At 47.7% G+C, this 15,077-nt stretch overlaps 1 protein-coding gene across 1 annotated transcript in view; it reads left to right on the top strand.

Moving 5' to 3' along the window:
* Positions 1-351: 351 nt before the first annotated feature.
* C1H8orf74 (chromosome 1 C8orf74 homolog) overlaps positions 352-15,077 on the top strand; it is a 121,174-nt gene continuing 106,448 nt past the window's right edge. The window contains exon 1 of the mRNA XM_084833071.1: positions 352-420. The gene's annotated coding sequence lies outside the window, so the exon portion shown is untranslated. The remainder of the gene's footprint in view (positions 421-15,077) is intronic.

Here is a 15,077-nt window from a genome sequence, read left to right as displayed (position 1 = left end):
TTTTATTTTATACTGTAGTTTTAAATGTTTACATTTTTATAATGTATTTTATGTGGTATTTTGTGGTTTCCATTGTTGTCAGCCACCCAGAGAGCTTTGGATATTGGGCGGTATAGAAATGTAATACATAAATAAATATTTTGAGTAAGTAAAAAAGAACAGATGTAGATGCACGGTGCATATTAACAGTAATGTATCATTGTGGCTGTAAGGTCATAGCCATCACCACACCTTACCGCATGGAATTCTGTATGTGACCCATTGGTATATTTTTCTTTAAGAATTCTGAGTTGGAATATTCCTGCACATGCTCCGTAAAGAGTGAGATAGGGAGTGGCCACCATTTTAAGCAGTTACCAAAATGCAGCGTGGAAGAAGCTTGCTTTCTCTTCTCTGTTAGACCCTGAACCCTTGAGACAGGTTAGTAGGGAGGTTTCCTTTTGAAACTTCTTTAAAGAATGCAAGATTTTTTTTTTACAAACCCAATGAGTTCCTTGTTTGCTTATGTTCATTTACATTGTACAAAGGGCAGTTTGCAAAGTTGTTCCTGTGTTGCTGGATCCTGGTCCATTTTGAGAAGATTGCTGTGGAGCTGGAGTAAACTGAGTAGAGACTGTTTTCTTTCTTTGGCCAGCAGAAAAATTGAGCTTCAGAGATACGTTTTGTTATATATATATATATATATATATATACGTGTGTGTGTGTGTGTGTGTGTGTGGACTCAAGCTAAAAGACAGAACTTTGGGAGGGCTGTGCTCTGTTTTCTTGTTTTGGTGATAAGTGAATTGTTATGCATGTAAAATGATTACATGTGCATTATTGTTTTTAACTGAGAAATTAAAATGATACATTTTAATTGTCCCTGTACAAGGCCTTTGCTGTGAGTCCCTTTAGAGACCCTGAAGAAAAGTGTTATGCATACATGGTGTGTGAAGACAGGGTTCCTTTTGTTGACTGTCACATGTACATTTGAAGCTGTCTAGTACTGCATCAGATCATTGGATCTTCTAGCCCAGGATAGACTCTCAGCAGGTCTTGATGGCCTCATCCTGAATCTATGGCCAATCCATTTCCTTGGACAACCCCAAGTTAATTTGCTTTCTCTTCAGACTGCATAATTCAGGAGTGCTGAATCGCTTTCAGCCCGTGGGCGGAATTCCATTTCAGAGAAATTCTCGGGGGCACATTCCAGGGGTTGGTGGGCCAAAGGCAAGAGGAGGCAGGGCTAAATACAAAAACCACCAGCCTATTTGAGCTTAAAGCTCTTACTGCCTGTAACTGAGCCTTAGGGCTCCTTCACATGGAGCTTTTATCCTGCTATTGAGATTGGTTACTCACGGAAGTTTGTGGGCCCTTTAAATGATGCTGTGAACTTCCAGAGCATCTCCTGCACTAAATGACTTTTATTCCATTGTTATAAAGATTGGAGATAATGAGCTATTAATTTACCCCACCTGAGCTCCACTTGGAACTCCTGAAAAGAGGAAAATCTGCAATAAGAGGAGCTGGACCACAGCGCCATCTAGTGGCTGTATAATGAAGCATATGGATGACTCAGCTAAGGGGGAAAGGAGAAGGGGAAAGGGCGGGGGGGGGAAGGAAGCACGTGTAAAGGGAGTCTGTTGTGATCCTGCATTTAAAGCGGAAGCAGAAAGCCCTGTTTTAAATGCAGGATTTTAGGCTGGTGTCGAGATGCTCCCAGGAGAGGGGTTTCAACCTTTTGGAATGGGGGAAAAACTGCACAGAACCCAGGAAACCACCACATTATTGGTGGTCGGGGGGAAGGGGGTGGGACATGGGGAAGGGGTGTGGCCATATGGGGAGCCCTAGAAGACTGGATTAGGATCCAAGGTGGTCCAGGTTTGGCCTTTGAAGTCTGAAGTTCTGCATCCCTAGTATAAATCTTTTGCCTTTTATTGAGGATTTCGGTGAGGTGGAGGGAGAGAAAAACTATGCATTCTCCGCACTATTCCTAATATTGTAAACCTCAGTCATGTCCCAGTTTGGAAAATGGTCCAAGATGGACCATTTGGAAAATGGTCCAAGATGGACCAAGATTTGGTCCAATGGTCCAAGATGGTCCAATGGTTGGAACATGGTCCAGATGGTCCAATGGTTGGACCATGGTCCAATGGTCCATTTGGTCCAATGGTCCAAGATGGACCAAATTTTCCATTTGGAAAATGGTCTAAGATGGGCCATTGCTCTGATCCAGGAGGGCTCTGAAAGCATTTTTATTTTCTCAGTTATTACAGCCGCCTCTCCCTGTGTCTTGTGTACACATTTGTACAGCCACAATCCCGAGCCCATTTACTTCACAGTATCTCTGTAAAGCCAATGGGACTCCTTGTGAGTACATGAGTTGAAACCTGCATGGGGCCTGCACATGTAAATATGGATTAAGCTCTTAATTAAAGAGTCTTTCTCTACCTATAGTCCCCCCTCCCCCTCCTGTAGAAATTCCCGGCAAATATCCCAACCCCATCTATAGATCATAGACCCAGAGCAGCGACATAATAAATAATCCACCATAGGTTTTTAAAGGTAAGCCTCAGCATGCCATTAATAACAGCCCAGGCCCCATATATCAAAGTGAAGCCTTCCCATTATAGCTGATCTCTGGTCTCTTCTCACCTCCGGTTTCTGTGCAGTTTGGTTTGGGACCTCAGTTCCTGCAGCACCGTATTTCTCATCCCTGAAAGCTGTGGCATCATCTTTACTTGGGATTTCATGCCAGCCAACTCAACTGCATCCCACCTATTTCCAGTGGAGGCTGGTGGCTCTGATGTCAGTGGGGCGGTGAATCCGCTCCTGGTTTCAGTCAGAACTCTAAAGGAGCTCTCCGAGGTGCTGAACCCATGGGGGGGGGCTTTCTGGATTCACTGTCCCAATGTCAGAGTTCTGACTGAAATCCGGAGCAGATTTATTTATTTATTTATTTATTATAAAATTTATTAATCGCCCATTCACCACCCCACTGACATTGGAACCACCAGCCTCCACTGGCTATTTCTGTGAATGGTACTGCAAAATGAGGGCAAAGCAAAGATTTGGAGGGGCCAAGCTAGGGACGGGCACAGGCAGCCTGTTTTTCTTCAGGGGCCAGTGTGCCCTCCTGGACCAAGCTGGTGGGCTGGATGATGCCATGGGGTAGGCCCTGCCCTGAAGCCCCTCCCAGGATGTCATTGTGCCTCCCTGCATGGGGAAACCGAGTCACCCAGCATTTGCAGGATCGGGACAGAAGCAGGGCAGGAAGGGACTCAGAGGCGTTGTGGGAGGGGGCAGGATCATCTGATCAGAGATGGAAGATAACATGGGGATTCCTGTCCTCAGGTCAGGGGGCAGGGCTTGAGGGGAGGGGAGGGGAGGGGAGGGGCATGGGGTGGGGATGGGGAGAGGCCTGCAGAGGGTGCTCAACTCTCTGTGGGCCAGACTGAGGAAGGCCACAGGCTGGATTAGGCCTGCGGGCCAGAGGTTTCCTTCCTCTGATTTAAGGTTAGAGTGGAAAGAAGGAAGTAAACTAGGTGGAGCAGAATTAAAGGACGGGGTCTTAAGCACAGTGTAGCCTCCAGACCACTTTACAGTTCCAGAATTAGTCCTAGGTTGAATCCCTAGGGGGTGAAAATAACAGAGACGCTGGAATCAAGGAAGGTACACAGTTAGAACAATCACATTGGTGCCATATACAAAGACCCAACACACAGGATTGTTAAGAATAATTGTGGTCCGAACGGTCCCTATCAAAATCCCTGGTTCATTTGTCGGGTGGTCCCTCATGGATTGAAGGACCACCCTACAAATGAACGAGGGATTTTGATTTTGTAGGGATTTTCTAGGGTGGTCCTTCATGGATTCCCCTTCATGGATCACTGCCTTGTTGTGGCGAAGGGGCTTGCGTCACTCAGTGAAGCCATAAGCTATGCCGTGCAGGGCCACCCAAGACGGACAGGTCATGGCAGAGAGTTCTGACAAAATGTGGAGAAGGAAATGGCAACCCACTCCAGTATCCTTGCCAAGAAAACCCCATGGAACGTATCACAAGGCTAAAAGAGATGACGCCGGAAGATGAGACCCTCAGGTCGGAAGGTGTCCAATATACTACTGGGGAAGAGCAGAGGGTATTTCCAAGTAGTGCCAGAAAGAGTGAAGCAGCTGGGCCAAAGCCGAAAGGACACTCAGTTGTGGATGTGTCTGGTGGTGAAAAGAAAATCCGATGCTGTAAAGAACAATTTTGTTTAGGAACCTGGAATGTCAGATCAATGAATCAAGGTAAGCTGGAGGTGGTCAAACATGAGATGGCAAGACTGAACATCGACATCTTGGGAATCAGCGAACTAAAATGGACAGGCATGGGCGAATTTAATTTAGGTGACCATTGTATCTACTACTGTGGGCAAGAATCCCTTAGAAGAAATGGAGTAGCACTTATAGTCAACAAAAGGGTGGGAAAAGCAGTACTGGGGTACAATCTTAAAAACGATAGAATGATCTCAGTACGAATCCAAGGCAAACCATTCAACATCACAGTAATTCAAGTCTATGCCCCAACCACTGAGGCCGAAGAAGCTGAGGTTGATCGGTTCTATGAAGACCTACAACACCTTCTAGAACTAACACCCAAAAAAGATGTCCTCTTCATCATAGGGGATTGGAATGCGAAAGTAGGAAGTCAAGAAATCACCGGGATAAGAGGCAAGCATGGCCTTGGTGTACAAAATGAAGCAGGACAAAGGCTAATAGAGTTTTGCCAAGAGAACATGCTGATCATAGCAAACACTCTTTTCCAACAGCACAAGAGGCGGCTCTACACATGGACATCACCAGATGGTCAATATTGAAATCAGATTGATTATGTATTTTGCAGCCAAAGATGGAGAAGCTCTATATAGTCAGTCAAAACAAGACCTGGAGCTGACTGTGGCTCAGATCATGAGCTTCTTGTTGCAAAATTTCAGCTGAAATTGAAGAATGTAGGGAAAACCACTAAACCGTTTAGGTATGACCTAAATCATATCCCTTATGAATATACAGGGGAGGTGAGGAATAGATTTCAGGGATTAGACCTGATAGACAGAGTGCCTGAGGAACTATGGACAGAGGTCCGTAACATTGTTCAGGAGGCAGCAACTAAATCCATCTCAACGAAAGAGAAATGCAAGAAAGCCAAGTGGCTGTCTGATGAGGCTTTACAAGTAGCTGAGGAAAGAAGGGAAGCGAAAAGCAAGGGAGAAAGGGGAAGATATATCCAACTGAACGCAGAGTACACAGATACACAGATGATATCATCTAATGGCAGAAAGTGAAGAGGATCTCAAGAGCCTCTTGTTGAGGGTGAAAGAGGAGAGTGCAAAAGCTGGTTTGAAACTCAACATTAAAAAAACGAAGATGATGGCATCTGGCCCCATCACTTCCTGGCATATAGAAGGGGAAGAAATGGAAGCAGTGACAGATTTTATTTTCTTAGGCTCCAAGAACACCTCAGACGGCGACTGTAGCCATGAAATTAAAAGACGCTTGCTCCTTGGGAGGAAAGCTATGGCAAACCTAGACAGCATAGTCAGAAGCAGAGACATCACTTTGCCGACAAAGGTTCGTCTAATCAAAGCTATGGTTTTCCCAGTAGTAACGTATAGCTGTGAGAGCTGGACTGTAAGGAAGGCTGAGCGCCGAAGAATTGATGCTTTCGAACTGTGGTGCTGGAGAAGACTCTTACGAGTCCCCTGGACTGCAAGGAGGTCAAATCAATCCATCCTAAAGGAAATCAACCCTGAGTGCTCATTGGAAGGACAGATACTGAAGGTGAAGCTCAAATATTTTGGCCACCTAATGTGAAGAGGAAACTCCCTGGAAAAGACCCTGATGCTGGGAAAAACTGAGGGCAAAAGGAGAAGGGGACGGCAGAGGATGAGATGGCTAGATAGCATCACCGATGCAATGAATATGGACTTGAGCACGCTCCGGGAGAGAGCGCAGGACAAGAAGGCCTGGTGTGCTATGGTCCATGGGGTCATGAAGAGTCAGACACGACTGAACAACAATCTTCATGGATTGTCAAAACAGAGGACGTGAATCACCCCCAAAGAGGACGCCAATTTGCATACAGTTTGAATGTGCAGATAGACAGACAGACAGGTGAATAAAAATATAGTGATAATTAGTGATTTAAACAGAAATGCGCTACATCTGGCCATAGTGGGGAAGTGACCAGGCGACCTCCTATGTGACTACTCAGGTGCAAACTGTGGGTGGGCAGCTCCAAGGCCTCTTCCCTGCTCTCCCTTCTTCTGGTTCCTTATCTTTAACCTGGACTTGGCCTGGGCAGCCCTTCCAACAGAGGACTCCTTCAAATAGAGGACTGTCCTCTGAGATCCCGACAAAAAGAGGACTATCATGGCCACCCTGTATTTGAATCCTGCCAAATCAGTATTAGATCATAGAATCATAGAATCATAGAGTAGTAGGGTTGGAAGGGGCCTACGAGGCCACCGAGTCCAACCCCCTGCTCAAGGCAGGAATCCAGGTCAGAGCACCCCTGACAGAGGGCTATCCAGCCTTATCTTGAAAGACGTCTTGATCTGGAAGCCTACAAAATCCAATTAAGATCCGATTTAAGGATGGCGATTTTATGAATTCCTAGCTCAATTGTGATTAGTCAAGTGTCGAATAAGCCAGCTCATTAGTGGGAGGAACTGCGAGGCCTCCCAGCAAGCTGGTAGAACGACACGTCTGGCCAAAGCGCTTCTATCCAGCAAGTCGGGTGATAAGAGGAGCCGAGCCTCCCTCCCTCTCCCTCCTCACTGAAACCTCCGTGACTCTTGTTGCTTCTTGGTTTGAGAAACAAGCCAGCCTCTCTGATTCTGAAGCCCCGTTCAAGGGCTGTGAAAGTAGGGAGGCTTTCGGGGGGTTTTCAGGGGGGCAAAATCCACAACCCCCTGATACAGTGCTCTGTCCGGTACCCCCTGGCTGAGTGCTGCCCCCACCCCCGCCAACAGCTCCCAGGAATGATGCTCTACGATGACATAGTATCACTCTGATGGGGGATTCTGGGTAAAAATAATGGCAGCCTCCAGCATGGTCATCCGGTAGGTGTCATCCTTGGGGGCTGTTGGAAGAAATGGTGGCCGCTGGAGGGAGCACCAGGTTCCCTCAAACTGGGGTAGTGGTTTCCGCCCCTCGCTTTGCTTTGCACCCTTGCCCAAAGCTGCCTGGCTGTTCTCCTTTGAAAACAGCCTCTGGAAGAGGCGGCCTTCGCTGCTCCTCGCCTGCTTCCTCTTTCCATCTTCTCCTCACTGGAGTTCTCTTCACTGCTCTATCCAGCCCTGCTTCGCTGAGACCACAATGGCACAGGGTACCTAACAGGTCCTCAGTGGGTGCCTTGGCACCTAAGATCGCTTCGAACCAGTTTTCTGATCATGTCATAGAGAAGGCTGAGCAAAGGGCTGGATGCACCTGATCTCGTCTGATTAGGCTGACCATATTGCCTTGAGACAAAAACAGGATATTGGGATGACAAAAACGGGACGGGGTTTTTATTAAGCAGAGAGTTCAGCTGTAATAAAAAAAAATAGCTAACAACCTGTTGAACCGAAACATGAGTCTGAAAAGTCCGAATCAAACTGAATGGAGAGATGCAGAAAGAATCTCCATGGGCGGAATGATGGTAGACATAACAGTAAGACTCACCCTCCTGTCTCCCACACACTGAACGGGGCTTAGCGACCGCCTCTTGAATTCCCCCCACTGCAGGCAAGCCAGGGGGCGGCATCTGATCGTCGCTAGCTCAAGAAGCCTGGCCCTGGCTGGACGAAGGAAATGGAGCTTCCTCTTTTGTCACACTAGTAGTTTTACTGCATGCATTGATTAGCATAGAGCCTTATGATAAACGCATTCAGCTTTTTACAAAAAAATAAAAACGGGACAAAATTGACATTTATATTAAAATGACGGGACAGTCGGGAATATGAAAAAAATGGTACTGTCCTGTTTAAAATGGTACGTATGGTCAGCCTACGTCTGATCTCCGAAGCTAAGCAGGGTCAGCCCTGGTTAGTATGTGGATGAGAGACCGCCTGGGAATCAGGCTTCCTGCATTGAGCAGGGGGTTGGACGCAATGGTCTTCTAGGCCCCTTCCAACCCTATGATTCTACGATCTTTGTATGCTCCCTCCAATACCAGAGGCAGTAGGCCTATGTACACCAGTTGCTGGGGAACATGGGTGGGAGGGTGCTGCTGCACTCATGTCATAGAATCATAGAATCACAGAATAGTAGGGTTGGAAGGGGCCTACAAGGCCATTGAGTCCAACCCCCTGCTCAATGCAGGAATCCAAGTCAGAGCATCCCTGACAAATGGCTGTCCAGCCTCGTCTTGAAGGCCTCCAGTGTGGGAGAGCCCACCACCTCCCCAGGTAATATGTTCCATTGTCGTATTGCTCTTACAGTCAGGACGTTTTTCCTGATGTTCAGCCGGAATCTGGCTTCCTGTAACTTGACCCCATGATTCCGTGTCCTGCACTCTGGGATGATCAAGAAGAAATCCTGGCCTTCTTCTCTGTGACAACCTTTCAAGTACTTGAAGAGTGCTATCATATCTCCCCTCAGTCTTCTCTTCTCAAGGCTAAACATGCCCAGTTCTTTCAGTCTCTCTTCATAGGGCTTTGTTTCCAGTCCCCTGATCATCTTTGTTGCCCTCCTCTGAACCCTCTCCAGCTTGTCTGCATCCTTCTTAAAGTGTCGTGCCCAGAACTGGACACAGTACTCCAGATGAGGCCTAACCAGTGCTGAGGAGAGGGGAACTAGTACTTCCCGGGATTTGGAAGCGATGCTTCTATGAATGCAGCCCAAAAGAGCATTGGCCTTTTTTGCAGCCACATCACATTGTTGGCTCATCTTCAGCTTGTGATCGACAACAATTCCAAGATCCTTCTCGCTTTTAGTGTGGTTGAGCCACATATCCCCCATCATGTAACTCTGCATTTGGTTTCTTTTTCCTAGGTGCAGAACTTGGCATTTGTCCCTATTAAATGTCATTCTGTTGTTTTCTGCCCAGCGCTCCAGTCTATCCAGATCACTTTGAATTTTGTTTTTGTCTGGGCCCAGGACTGAGCCCTGCGGTACCCCACTCGTTACCTCTCCCCAGTTTGAGAAGGTCCCATTGATAAGCACTCTTTGAGTCCGATTCTGTAGCCAACTGTGGATCCACCAGATCGTTGTTTCATCTAGCCCACTTTGAGCTAGTTTGCTCATCAGGATATCATGGGGCACTTTGTCGAAAGCTTTGCTGAAGTCAAGGTATATGATGTCTACAGCATTCCCACGGTCTACAAGGGAGGTTACTTGATCAAAAAATGAGATCAGATTTGTCTGGCAGGACTTGTTTTTGACAAATCCATGTTGGCTTCAAGTAATCACTACATTGTTGTCAAGGTGCTTCCAGATGGATTGCTTTATCATCTGCTCCAGAATTTTCCCAGGGATTGATGTCAGACTGACTGGTCTGTAGTTCCCAGGTTCCTCCTTTTTACCCTTTTTGAAGATAGGGACAACATTAGCCCTCCTCCAGTCATCTGGCACTTCCCCCGTCCTCCATGATTTCTCAAAGATAATAGACAGCGGTTCTGAGAGTTCTTCTGCCAGTTCCTTTATGACTCTAGGATGCAGTTCATCTGGCCCTGGAGATTTGAACTCATTCAAAGTAATGAGGTGTTCCTTGACCATATGCCTGTCGATCTCAAGCTGCAATCCTGCCCCTTCAGCCTGTACTTGGCCTTTGCCAGCGGGGTCATAGACCCTCTTTTGGGAGAAGACTGAGCCAAAGTAGGAACTGAGCACCTCTGCCTTTTCTTTGTCATCTGTTATCATTTTGCCATCCTTATTTAATAGCTGAACCACCATTTCTTTCCTCTGCCTTTTACTATGCACGTAGCTGAAGAAAGCCTTTTGTTGTTTTTAACATCCCTTGCTAACCTCAGCTCATTCTCGGCTTTAGAATGTCCTGCTTGTGGGTTTCCTGTGGGCAGCTGGTTGGCTGCGGTGTGAACAGAATGCTGGACTAGATGGACCCTTGGTCTGATCCTGCAGGATTCTTCTTAGGTTTTTATGCGCTCGCTCTCTCTCTCTCTCTCTCTCTCTCTCTCTCTCTCTCTCCACACACACACACACACACACACACACACACTCCTGCTCATCTGTTCTGCATCCCACATCCTGAGAATGCTTAAAACCAGCCAAGAGATGAGCTCAGCAGCTAAACACCCTTCAGGGGTTCCTAAACACCATTAAAACCATGAGAGGACAAGATGGACTAAAAGATCACAAAGATGGTGCCATGACAAAAATGTCTAGGGAGAGAGTTCTACAGTTCAGGTGCCACCACAGAAAAGGCCCTGTCTCCAGTAACCAGCTGCTTCACATGGAAAAGAGCCTCTGTCAAAGACTTCTGCTGGTAATTCCTGAAGCATTCAAACTGAGACTAGAATAGAAGAACCAAGATGTCTTGGATCCAGCCTCAGGGCTCTTATGTTCTTATGTAGCTATAGAATTTTGCAGGCTCGCACAAACTGGGGGAGTGAAAGGGTGCCACCCTTAAACGTGGCCTAAGAATAATTTTGATTGAATAAATGAGTAGAGACTGTTATCCTGGACTTAGTTGAGGAGCAAACCTACGGAGTTTGGATCGACCGCAGGAACAGAAAGCTTGTCCTCTTTCACCTGGTGCATTCTAGCTGGATGCAGCTATTATTATTCCAGAGTGAAGCTGTAGTCGTCCCTTGGGAGCCACAGCAAAAGTTCCGGTTCAGCAGTTGCTATCAGTGGCGTGCAGCCCTTGCCCCCTGGGAGTCAATTAGCACAGCCTCCGATTATGGGCACAGAGGCTTGTCTGCTTCTGCAACTTGCCCTGCTCTGAAGGGCCAGTTTCATGCAGGGCTTTGTGTCCCATGAAGCACGGCGTTGCTCTTAACATGACCTTCCCCAGGCGAGTGTCCTCCAGATGCATTAGACTGCAACTCCCATCGTTCACAACCAGCGAAGACTCATGGGGAGGGATGTAAGGAGACGCTGGTGGGGAGATACCCAGTGGAGGCTGATGGCTCTGGTGTCAGTGGGGCGGTGAACCTGCTCCAGGTTTCAGCCAGAACTCTAAAGGAGCTTTCCAAGGTGCTTCACTCCTTTAGAGTTCTAACTGGTTCTGACTGAGACCTGGAGCGGATTCACAGCTTCACTTGCATCGGAGCCACCAGCCTCCACTGGAGATAGCCGTCTTAAAAGATGAAAGAAAAGGGAAACTTAAGGCCAAACCAAAGACGATGCCGTTCACATCTTTAGCTCTCGCTAAATCGCCTGCATGTGGGTATCAGCTAGATCAAGACCGGGAGGTGGGGGGCCTTTATTCCTCTGCACTCATTGCAGCCCTAGTCTGAATTGGGGAGCCAGCTATATGCAGTGGGTTAGATCCAGACTGAGTCATACTTGGAGCAGACACATTGAAATCAGTGGGACTTCACTTAGTCCTGACTAACATAATGCCCACTGATTTCAATGGGTCTACTCTAAGTATGATTAAGTCTGGACCCAGCCCAGTGGGTAATTGGAGTCAGGACTGCAGCAGGGGCGAAGGGTTAAAGCCGCCCCCCCCATGCCACGGTCCCGATCCAGCTTGCCCCCCACCCATGCCAGCTATTTATTGCTTTTAATCATGCGCACCAGGTAGGGATGTACGAAAGTCACTTACCTTTCCACGGATTATGTTGTTGGGGGGGGGGAGGCTTTCCGTCCCTCCCTCCGGAATCCTGGATGGGGGGTGAGGCGATCCGTTCCTCCCCCCCGGAATCCCCCACGGCCGGCTGTGCTCCGTGGCAGCTTTGCGGAGCAGCCGGCCAGGCCCAGCCAGGCCAGAGCCATCCACAGCCAGATTTCCGGCCACCGAGGGCTCTGGGGAAAAAAAACAAAACAAAACCATGTACGTTCCTTATTTTTGGCCGTCTTAGTCTACGTAAATATTTACGTAGACTATGACGGTGAAAATAAAGGGGAACGCAAATAGTGTAGCGGGTGCTATTTGCATCCCTTTTTGATTCACCATTTTAGCCTACATAACTATTTACGTACGCCTGCTACGCTATTTGCGTTCCCCTTTATTTTCGCCGTCATAGTCTACATAAATATTTATGTAGATTAAATACATAATACACCACTGCCCCGTGGCTGCTTTTCCTCATTTCGGCAGAAATGCCTCAGAGCCAGGCAGCAAAACTGCGGACTAATTAAGGGGATTAGAGAAATTCATGGAGGGTGATGCTATCGATGGCTGCTGGTTATGACGGCTACATCCTACCTCTAGGATCTCAGGCACTTTGACTCTCGATACCCATTCTTGAGGGACATGAGCAGGAGGGTGCTCTTGTGGCCTCCCCATTGGGGCATCTGGTTGTCCACTGTTGGAAAACAGATGCTTGGCTCCAGAGGCTTTTGGTCTGATCCAGCAAGGCTCTTCATACCTTCTTGTATCTAGACAGGGCCGATGTCTAGGGTAGGCATGGTTGGGCATCTGTCAAGGGCCCAGAACCCAACAGCGGCCCACTGGCAAGAGCCCCCAGGATTAGCTGCACCTCTTCACCATTGTAACCCACTTCATACAATCATAGACTCATAGGGTGGGAAGGGGCCTACAAGACCATCGAGTCCAGCCCAGTGCTCAGTGCAGGAAGCCTGATTCCCAGGCAATTTCCCATCCAAGTGCTAACCAGGGCTGACCCTGCTTAGCTTCCGAGATCAGATGAGATCGGGCACATCCAGCGTTCACCTGCCTCTTGCTCTGGTCCAGACAATGGAGGCAGTGAGCAGGAGGAGGAGTGGATGCCGTGGCCTTTTCGCTCACAAACTCTCTGCCAGGCAAGCAAGTGGAAGCAATGATGAGAACGGGGATGAGGCGCAAGAGCAGCTGGCGGCCATGGTGGTGAGAAGGGAGGCTCCCCGAGGGATTGGGCCCATTCAAGATGTCTAGCCCAAGGGTCCTCCAAAACCTGAAGCACTGTGTCTAGACTATGGGAGGGAATGCAAAGGAAAACTGCAACAGGCTAAATACGTCTCTCCCATCCCTTCTCGGCTGCTTTGCACAACAGGGGAAAAACGTTTCATTTTTGCTGGAGATATGAACCACTGCTCAGAGCTATGTGGAGGTTTGGTGCTGTCCTGCCAGGCAGGGGAACTATCTGTGGGAATAAAGGGTTGGGTTTCATGCATTGCTGCCACTGATACTGCTGTGGGGAATACTTCGGGAGGGGCGGCCCTTATGCAAGCAGCCATGCCCCAAATTAGAAAGCTCAGCGTGTTTCCTGGCTGACATACAGACGAACTTCACACAGTGTGGAAGTTCAGAGCAGGCAGGCAGTTAAAATTAGATCCTGCCAAATGAAATCATGAGAACTAGAAGCTTGCAGCAAAAGAATTAGCCAGTAGAGTCCTCAGATTCCAAGGAGGGCCGCCTTACCTCCTTACTGTTTGGACAGCTCCCTTGGTCTTTAAAAGACCAAGGTCTATATCCTTGGTCTTTAAAAGGCCATGGGAGGGGCCTCGATTTGGCTAAAGTGGGAGGGGGAGTCAAAGGGCAGGGCTTATCGATTTCATTAAGGGCATCCCTACTTTTCCTCCCAGAATTCAAGCACTGGCCAGGTTAGTTCAGCTTTCTGCAACCTGGTGTCCTCCAGATGTGTTGGATTGCAATGTCCATTATCCTCAGCCAGGGTGTTACACATTTTCACCAAGGGTGCTTTGAGGTGGGAGCGGTGGTGGCAGGGATTCACAGATAAACAAAGCAGGTTTGTTTTATTTTCAATTTGATATTTCTGTTTTCCATTTTACACATTTTGTTTACATTTAAACATTTGCCTAAAAACAGATTAAATAATAATTAAAAGATATCACAGGTCACCACGCTTGGAAAGACTGAGTCCTTGTGGGTACCTCTTAAAGCAGACACATTTTATACAGCTGGGCAGATGAGATTTGATGGTTCTTTTCCATCATCCTCAGCTGTTTTCTCTGGCAAGCTACAATTTCCTTGGTGGGGCTGGGGAGGAGGGGGGCTGAAATGTGTCTTCCTGGCACCCCCATGAGCAAGACAGATCTTGTCTCGCTGGTCATTCATATCCGTTATGCAAAACTGGAGCATCTTAAAGTTCAAGCCAGTTACAATGTTCAAGGGACATGTAAAGTCCTTCGATGAACAGAAGCGTGAGTAACGTTGTCTACACACTCATGCACGCATGCGCATGCACGCACACACACACAGAAAAGCCCAGTTGTGGGACAGCTTTTTCACAACCAAAGCTCTTCATTCAACATACACACACATTTACCACTTGGCAATAATCTATCTACTCAAGTCAAGGGTGAGGGGTTCTTACATTGGTTTTTGAGAGAATGAGCTCCCCAACACTTCGTTTTATGACACCAGTTTTAGTCAGTGCTTTTCCATTTGCAAATGGAACTGACTCTATCATCATCATTAAATTAACTTTGAATCCCACCATTCCTCTAAGGCAGCCTTCCCTCATCTGGTGATCTCTGGATCTTTTGTACTACAACTCCCATCAGCCCTATCCAGCATGGCCAGTAGTTTGGGGATGCTCGGAGTTGTATTCCAGTACATCTGGTGGGCACCACCTTGGCTGGTCTGGAGCAACAGAGAACAAATTTGCTCCGTCACCCATGTGCCAGCCCTTCAAATATTGGAAGACGGCTATCATAGTGTCTCTTAATCGTCTCTTCTCCAGGCTAAACATACCCATCTCCTTCAACCTTTCCTCGTAGGACTTGGTCTCCGAGCCCCTCCCCATCTTTGCCGCCTTCCCCTCGACATGTTGTAGAATCATAGAATCATAGACTCATAGAATAGTAGTTCTGAAGGGGCCTACAAGGCCATCGAGTCCAACCCCCTGCTCAGTGCAGGAATCCAAGTCAGAGCATCCTGCACAGATGGCTGTCCAGTCTCTTCTTGAAGGCCTCCAGGGTGGGAGAGCCCACCACCTCCCTAGGTCATTGGTTCCATTGTCGTATTGCTCTAACAGTCAGGACAT

The sequence above is a fragment of the Heloderma suspectum genome, chromosome 1 (assembly GCF_057233095.1).
Source record: "Heloderma suspectum isolate Gila_16-S chromosome 1, 16-S_ref, whole genome shotgun sequence".
NCBI lineage: Eukaryota > Metazoa > Chordata > Lepidosauria > Squamata > Helodermatidae > Heloderma > Heloderma suspectum.
Note: the sequence above shows the minus strand (reverse complement) of the source record. Positions and strands in the feature narration are given on the sequence as shown.